General features: G+C 36.8%; 1 long non-coding RNA gene across 1 annotated transcript in view; it reads left to right on the forward strand.

The window, feature by feature from the left end:
• Positions 1 to 2,553, forward strand: part of LOC110262188 — a 493,294-nt gene extending 490,741 nt beyond the window's left edge. Inside the window, exons 7-8 of the long non-coding RNA XR_002346864.1 lie at positions 572 to 730; positions 1,527 to 2,553. This is a non-coding gene — a long non-coding RNA (uncharacterized LOC110262188). The remainder of the gene's footprint in view (positions 1 to 571; positions 731 to 1,526) is intronic.

Here is a 9,686-nt window from a genome sequence, read left to right on the forward strand (position 1 = left end):
TGCCCTTAAGGCATTCTTAGTAGAAAACACAGGCATGAGTGAATGTAATTGTGTTACAGACTTTCTGTCACAGGTCAAAGGAGCGTACTCAAACCGGATGTGGGCACCAGGAAGGATGATCAGTTGTGACTGGGTGGTGGATGAGTGTGATTGGGTTCCTCACAAAAGAGGAAACAAAATTCCTCCTCTTCAGGAAATGGCATTTGCATTCTACAAATTAAACTCAACTTTTGTCAAGTGGTCCATCAATCGGCTCAATATTAAGCCAAAATTGCTATTAAAGTCACTGAAAGGTGGGCATCAAAAGCTTTGATGACATTACAGATTGCAAAATGTGAAAACTGCTAAAGTTAATGGGGCTGTTTTCCTTTTAATGGCTCATTTGGTTCCAAAAGGCTTGTTAAAATAAAAACAAACCAACAGAAATCATTAGCTTTCTAGATACAAGATATAACTTTTCAGATACAAAGCATTACATATACTACAAGGAGAGGATGACCTATTTTCTCTGTTCAATTTTCACATATTTTCCCTTTTACTTGTCTTCTAAGTATCTCCCTTCTGCTTTTAGGTCTTTTTTCTTCTTGAACAGCAACAAGATCCATACCAATATTTCAGACTTGCAAAATTTACAAAAGATTAAGCAGGCTATAGGAGATGTCAACCAACGCACATTTCACAGGACGGAAAACATTGTAAAGAATATAAATTCCATGAATTATTGCTCATTGTAAGTTGCTATTGAAAAGACTCCATAATTCATTGGTTTCTTATTGAAAATGTACTCATTCAACCGCAATAGATGCAAATGTGTTGAACTGCAAAAGTCAAGAACTGTTCTGGGGTTTTCAAAATGCAAAACTGAAAAAATTAAAATCAATTACTTTTTATTTTCAAGTAATGCATTCATATTCAAAGTGTCTAATTTTATCAAAGTAGATACTATTACATTATAAATTATATAACATCCATAAAATACCTTGAGCATATATTATATAAAGTACTATACTCAACCAATAGGTTAGGTGTTACCTTATGACTCTTATTTTCAAGCACTCATAGAAACACGCATTACAAAACTGGTTCTAAAAGAGGACTAAATTTAGAAGTTTGAAAATAGAACTTATATGATAGGAACAACCACTTATCCTAGACTTACAAAAACAAAATTCTCAGAACCACAGAAGCTTCCCATCTACATATTATATATTTTATTTGTTTATATAAATACGCATTACTAATTATATATTTATATTGACTCATGTAAATAATTGTAAGTATAAAATGCATGTATGATATTTTTATCATCAATGAGTAATTGCATCTAATGTTCCTGTTTCTGTGAAAACATCTTCCATCTAATCAGCCTTTATCATTTGCCTTGCATATAATCTGTAATTTCTTAATAACAAGAAATGGGAAATCTGTAATTTTACTCAGAAAAAAATGATCAAATGAAGACATTAAACATCTTCATGTAAATGAATCATTTTCAGTGGTAAAATGATCTTGCTTGTCATTCACAGCCTTGAAGGAGTCAATCACCTGGAGTATTTGATATCGCATCCAACCACACAGGATTCAGGAAGAACAAACTCTTTTCATGGAAAGAAGCTTTGGTTCTAAAAATCCTTATCACATGGATTTGGCCTTGGGTAAATACACGATAGGTAACTTACTGTGTTTGGGAAAACAGCTGTTGATAGATGATGTTTTACGAATGCAATCTCTTTGTATGCAATAGTGGGGATGATTCAGGCACTTTCATACACGTTATTCAGCACTACTGGACAGAGTAAACATTTTTCTAAATCACATCATATCTGGAGAAAGACATCGTCCCAATTAGAAAATAATTTAAACATCTTTGCAATTCTACATCTGTGTCTGCTTCAATGAGAATATCCCCTTGCTCCAATCTGTCTTTTAAAGGCTACTGCTGAAAGGTCAGTTGAGAAAAAAATATCTACTTGACAGACAAAAGGACCGTGTTGACTAAGGTATCCTAGAACTTCAGTGTTACTGTTGCAATGGTAACTGCTACCAAGAATGCAAAAGTGATAGCTAAAGAGCAGAAGCTATCTCTGTACTTTCTTCTTTCAAGAAAAGTCATTAATAAGATAGTTGACATAAGAGAAGTTAAGATTAAGGTAAAAAATTGCTATATTATCAAAACAGATATCTTTTAATTCTGAGAATTGTCAAATTAAAAAAATTCGATTAGTTTTTTTCTGATTTTCTTTCCATATAAATAATTTCTAAAACTCCCAACATGCCATATATTTATATTAGGATTTTAAATAGTCTGATAGAAAAAAAAACAAATTATTGCTTAATAGATGAGGTGGTGAAAAAGTTCTGGAAATACATAGTGATGACTGAACAACACTCTGAATGTACTTCATGGTAGTGAATTTTATACTTAAAAAGGGTGAAAATAGAAAAAAGGGAATGTTTACAATACACAAGAACAATAATGCATATACGGGGTAAAACTGAGTAAAGCAACTTTTTAAAATTTTTCTTTTTAGAGCTGGACCTGAGGCATTTGGAGGTTCCCAGGCTAGGGGTCAAATGAGAGCTATAGCTGCCAGCCTATGTCACAGCCACAGCAACGCCAGATCTGAGCCGAGTCTGCGACCTATACCACAGCTCACAGCAAGGCCAGATCCCCTACCCATTGAGCCAGACTAGGGATTGAACCCATATCCTCATGGATACTAGTCAGATTTGTTTCTGCTATGCCACAACGGAAACTCCTAAAGCGACTTTTTTAACTTCCTGAAATAAATAAAAATGCCTGTTTAAGGAGTTCCTGCTGTGGCCCAGTGGGTTAAGGATCTGGCATTGCTTCAGCTGTGGCAGGTCACAGCTGCTCCCTGGCCTGGAAACTTCCACATGCGGTGGGTGCAGGAAAAAAATTTAAAACGCCTGTTTAAAATTAATAAAGCAAAATGTAGATAAGATGATTTTTTTCAATGCATTGACATCCATTTATCAATTAATACATATTATATTTCTTGATATGCATTTAGGGTTATTGACATCTATATTAGTCCTAATGCAGAAACACAGAAAGATAAAGGGAGGGAGAGAGGGAGGGAAGGAGAGAGGGTGGAAGGAAGGAAGGAAGGAAAGAAGGAAGGGAAAATCTCTCCCATTTTCCCCGTCCCTTCATTGGTGATGTGAAAGTTCTGCTTGCAGATCTACTGTAAGCAATAATAATTCTGCTTTGTAGACAATGTTGGAAGCATTTTGGAGGTATTGAAATTATGGTTACATATTTCTAAAGCTGAGCACATTAATTAGTGTAAGAGAACATTAGCACTTCAGCAATCTCTCTTGATTACTATGAAAGGTTTTCTCATATATATCATAAATTGACAATAATTAGGAAGAAGTCTTACAGGAAGAAGAACCATTAAAACCTGGGAGATACTAAGTGGCTCAACAATGAAAAAGAAAGAAATGCTGCCTTTAATGGCTTGCATGAGGAAAAGCATAGTTCAACATAGATCGATTAAGATGATCTAAAAAGTAATGGTGCATATGTTCTAAAAAGTAAAGGGAGATATAATAAGATGATCTAAAAAGTAAATGGAGGAAAATTTGAGGGTTTTTTTTTTTTTCCCCTTAGTCTTAGAACTGCTTTGCAGGATAAGAAAGAGAAGAGTGATAGAGAAGTAAATGATCTAAGGATTTACTGATGATTTCTCTAGTAAGCAAACAAATAAAACATGACCTTGACTGAAGAAACACAGCGTCTAGTTGGCTACCTACAAAATAAAGATATTAAACTACTATAGAACTTAATACATTTTGTGAAAGACAGACAAGAACTGAAAAAATGCTAACCTGAGAAGACTCCAGGAGACCGTCATGCCCTTGAACCTCTTCCTTTCCCTCTCTGCACCTTCTCTTTCTCCGTCTCTCTCATTTCCTTTTTCAGGCTTAATTTTTCATGAAAGAAACTTATTTTCTCTATGATATCATAATACATACATATATATATATATATATATATATATATATGGAAGTAGTATAAAAAGGTACAAATACATAGACAGCAGAATGCTTTATATTTTAATTTTTTCATAAATATACATACCCTTAGTTTTCAGAAATCAGAACTAATAATAGGTTGCTAGAAAAAAAAAATAATGTATTCCTTTGCTATCTGTCTGCAAAGCAGGACTGTCTCCCTGATTTGCTCTCAGAAGCAGTCATTTAAAATTCTTCTGGTTGTCTTTTTTTCTATGGTGCATCTCCAAGACTTAAAGTAAAAATTAAAAAAAAACTTTTTTGGTTTACCTTTTAAAGTGGCATCTATTAACATTCACTATGGTCATGGAAACTGGGTAGGGCTAGATTAAAGGGAAACAACGTGTATAACTTTTCACTCATATTGGATATGCAATTTCCACAACGTAGAAATTAATATAAAATGATGTCATAGACTATGTTTCTCCAGAAGGGAATTCTGAGAGCGAATAGTTTACCTGAGAGGTGATCCCAGGAAGCCCAGCAGGAGAGTAGACAAGTGAGACAGGGGAGAAAGGAATCCAATACAAGAAGCAGGAGGGAGCAGATGATCATTTTACATCACCATGGCTCAGTTCCATGGGCAGCTTTTGGGCAACTGCATGGAAAGTCAGCATTGCCTCACTCAGGGAGAAAGAGCTGGGAGATTTATTTATCAACTCCTATCAGTCAGTGGATAAGCGATACTTCCAGGTATATATTTTTTTAATGATTTTTTTCCATTATAGTTGGTTTACAGTGTTCTGTCAATTTTCTCCTGTACAGCAAAATGAACTAGTCACACATGCATATATATATACATTCTTTTTCTTACAATATCCACCATCATGCTCCATCATAAATGACTAGATATAGTTCCCAGTGCAATATAGCAATTCTCATTGCTTCTCCACTCCAAATGCAATAGTTTGCATCTACTAACCCCAGATTCCCAGTCCATCCCACTCCTTCTCCCCTCTCCCTTGGCAACCACAAGTCTGTTCTCCAAGTCCATGAGATTTTTTTTCCTGTGGAAAGTTTTATATATGTCATGGATTAGATTCCAGATATAGCTGATCTCCTAAGGTATTTGTCATTCTCTTTCTGACTTACTTCACTTAGTATGAGAGTCTCTAGTTCCGTCCATGCTGCTGCAAATGGCATTATTTGGTTCTTTTTATGGCTGGTTAGTATTCCATTGTGTATATATACCACCTATTCTTAATCCAGTCATCTGTCAGTGGACATTTAGGTTGTTTCCAAATCGTGGTTATTGTGAATAGAGCTGCAATGAACATACGGGTGCATGTGTCTTTTTCAAGGAACGTTTTGTCTGGATATATTCCCAAGAGTGGGATTACCGGGTCATATGATAGTTCTATGTTTAGTTTTCTGAGGTATCTCCATACTGTTTTCCATACTGGTTGTACCAGTTTACATTCCCACCAACAGTGCAGGAGGGTTCCCTTTTCTCCACACCCTCTCCAGCATTTGTTATTTATAGACTTAATAATGGCCATTCTGACTGGTGTGAGGTGGTACCTCATAGTAGTTTTGATTTGAATTTCTTTAATAATCAGTGATGTTGAGCATTTTTTCATGTGCTTGTTGGCCATGTGTATATCTTCTTTGGAGATATGTCTGTTAAGACCTTTTTCCCATTTTTTTAATTGGGTTGTTGATTTTTTTGCCATTGAATTGGATAAATTGCTTCTATATTTTAGAGATGAAGCCCTTGTCAGTTGCATTGTCTGAAACTATTTTCTTCCATTCTGTAAGTTGTCTTTTTTTTTTTTTTATAATGTTTTCCTTTGCTGTGCAAAAGTTTGTCCGTTTGATTAGGTCCCACTGGTTTATTTTTGCTTTTATTTCTGTTGTCCTGGGAGACTGACCTAAGAAAACATTTGTAAGGCTGATGCCAGAGAATGTTTTGCCTATGTTCTCTTTTAGGAGTTTTATGGTGTCTTGTCTTATGTTTAAATCTTTAAGCCATTTTGAGTTTATTTTTGTGTATGGTGAGAGCGTGTGTTCTAGTTTCACTGATTTATATGTGGCTGTGCAGTTTTCCCAGCACCACTTGCTGAAAAGACTGTCTTTTTCCCATTTTATATTCTTGCCTTCTTTTTTGAAGATTAATTGACTGTAGGTGTCTGGGTTTACTTCTGGGTTCTCTACTCTGGTCTATATGTCTGTTTGAGTACCATACCACACTGTCTTGATTACTGTGGCTTTTTGATATTGTCTGAAGTCTGGGAGAGAGATGCCTCCTGCTTGGTTTTTGTTCTTTAGGATTGCTTTGGCAATTCTTGGTCTTTTATGGTCCCATATAAATTTTTGGATTGTTTGTTCTAGTTGTGGCAAAAATGTCAGAGAACTCCCAAACATATTCTATGAAGCCACCATCACCCTAATAACAAAACCAGATAAAGATACTACCAAAAAGGAAAATTATAGGCCAATATCTTTGATGAAGATATAGACACAAAAATTCTCAACAAAATTTTAGCCAACTGAATCCAACAACCTATAACAATGGTTATACACCACGACCAAGTGGGATTCATCCCAGGTTCACAAGGATAGATCAACATATGCAAATCAATCAACATAATACACCACACTAACAAAGAAAGTCAAAAACCACATGATCATCTCAATAGATGCAGAGAAAACATTTGACAAATTCCAACACCCATTCATGATAAAAACTCTTAGCAAAGTGGGTACAGTAGGAATATACCTTAACATAATCAAAGCCATTATGACAAACCCACAGCAAATAGAATACTCAATGCAGAAAAGCTGAAAGCCTTCCCACTAAAATCTGGACCAAGACAAGGATGCTCACTCTCACCACTTTTATTCAGCATAGTATTGGAAGTCCTAGCCACAAAAAGAAATCAAAGGTATCCAAATTGGAAGAGAAGATGTAAAATTGTCACTGTATGCAGATGACATGGTACTATATATAGAAAACCCTAAGGACTCAACCCAAAAACTACTCAAACTGTTCAATGAGTCCAGCAAAGTAGCAAAATATAAGATTAACATTCAGAAGTCAGTTGCATTTCTATATACTAACAATGAAATATTAGAAATGGAATGCAAAAGTACAATACCTTTTAAAATTGCAACCCCCAAAATTAAATACTTCCAGGTATATTAACATCCTCGTACTTCTGACATGTTTCCACAGGACCACGTGCTTTCCAGTGGTCAGCAGACCCTGCAAGTAGAGTCACACATTTGCAATTAAAATATTCTGGGTTAGTGTACACAGGAACAGTGAGTATAAAAAAGAAATGAGTAAAGCACCAACACTTGCTTCACCCACCCCACCTTCTGGGAGATAACAGAAAATATATAGTGTTGGTCTTTGTGCTAAATTATCAGAACTCTTGTAATTTCCTAAGTGATAAGAGCACCAGGAACATCTTTCATTATTTGACTTTGACCACAGTTCCTGACATGGAGCTCCTAAATCCCTTGGAGTTTCCTGAATGATAGAAGTGTCTTTTGTTCTAATAAGACAGCTCTGGGTGGGCTCCTGGATGGGGACTGGTGACCAGAAAGACCTGAATGATAATTAGAAGATTGGAATTTTTAGCCCCACCCTCTCTCTTTCTCCAGAGAGGGGGGAGTGACTGGAAATAGAGTTAATAATTGACCATGCCTACAAAATGAATCCCCTAAAAAGTCCCCAACGTAAAAGATTCAGACAGCTTCCAGGTTGGTGGAGCTACCAGGAGGGTGATATCCTAAATCCACAGGTCTAGCTGCTCCTGGGTTCAAGACGCTCCCAGATCTCAGCCTACGTATCTCCTCATCTGGCTGTGTATCTGTATCCTTTATTATATCCTTTAATATACTGGTAAACATAAGAAAGTGTTACCCTGAGGTCGGTGTTCCTCTCTAGGAAATTATTGGAACTCTCTCTTTCCCACACCCGTGATACTCAGCTCACAAAACAGCCCACATGGAGGTGGTCCCTCTAAAACTTGCTCCATTCCTCATCTCTCTTCACTTCAGATATCATGCATCAGCCCACCTGGGCTCCCATCACAAAATACCATAGTCTTGGTGGCTTAAACTACGGAAATTGATTTCTCACAGTCCTGGAGGCAAGTCTGAGATCAAGATGTCAGCCAATTTGGTTTATACTCTCTTTCTGGCTCATCGATGGGTATCTTTTTGCTGTGTGCTTACTTGGGGGAGAGACAGAGACAGAGAGAGAGCTCTTTGGGGTCTCTTCTTATAAGGACACTGATTCTAACCAGTCAGGATTCTAGCCTTAGGACCTCATGTAACCTCACTTACACCATAATGGTCCGACCTTCAAATTCAGTTACATGGAAGTGCGGTCGTTGCAACATGTCAATCTTGGGGGATTCAAATATTCAGCCCATAACACTTCATCAGAGGTCTCACTTTTCTAGGTCATTCTTTATCACCAGGATTCTCCTTCCATAAGGATCTGCACATCTTCTATTCAGAGTCTTAAAAATCAGTGCACAGAACTCTTTGAAATGTACCACTAATCATTAGAGAATATGCTATATCCTAAAACTTTCTTCTGATGTTTCTATTCATATCCTTGTTCTGATTGAAATAGGCCCCTTGCTGAGGAATGAGACCCAGCCCTTCATCTGTTTCCCTGACCCATTCATGCTCTCACTCTTCTGTCTCACTGTTTTATTCCTCCTCTCACTTCAAACGTATAACATGGTCGTTTCCCTTTCTCACTCCAGCTATGACGATGATTCCAATTTCACTGAATAAGGTCAGCACTAAGAAGACAGCTTCCACATATTTCCACCACCACCTCTGCCATCCTCCCTGTTGGATATCCACCTGTTCTTTTTTGTCCCCTCCCGATAACCTGGAAGAACTGTCTTTACTGTAGGGAAGCCAACCCTTCCTATATGCAAGATGTCCTATCTCCTGTCAACTACTCAATATCACCACTCCAGCAATTCTGTTCGCTCACTCAAATCACTTTTCCCACTCTATAGTATCATGACATCCAATACCTTTAATCTTAACATATATATGTATGTATTTAATCTTACATATATAAGTATCTGTGTGTATATATACATCAACATTATATATGTATATTAATATATATGTTTACCTTAGTCCACTCAGGCTGCTATAACAAAAATACCATAAACTGGATGGCTTAAACAATAGGAATCTATTTCTCACATTTTTAGAGGCTGGGAAGTCCAAGATCTGGTCAAGCACCCCTTTGTTTTAAGCATCCTCAGCTTTCTGTTGATTCCACAATAAGATACAGACTCCTTGACTTGAGAAATCAAGTCTTTCCCAGCATGTGGCTTCCTTCTCTCATTCGCCTTTGCCTCTGGCCACTCCTACACTGCTTCCCTAGGTCCACTCCATCCCAAACCCCAGTCCTTCCCAAACTGCCACCAGACCCTCCGCATCTAGGATTTTGTCATATTTTCCCCTTTGATCTGAATGTTCTTCTTGATCCTTCTCCTTCCAAACTCTTTCAAGAGCAAGTGGCTAATAATTCTTATGCAAACGTGTGAAGGAATCTTAATTAATTCTGGAAGAGAGGTCAGAATAAGAATCATTCTACCATCCCTGCTCCTGAAGTATTGCACATGTGTCTATTACAGAATTTATTAAATTGCTTCATA

The sequence above is a fragment of the Sus scrofa genome, chromosome 8, assembly GCF_000003025.6.
Source record: "Sus scrofa isolate TJ Tabasco breed Duroc chromosome 8, Sscrofa11.1, whole genome shotgun sequence".
NCBI lineage: Eukaryota > Metazoa > Chordata > Mammalia > Artiodactyla > Suidae > Sus > Sus scrofa.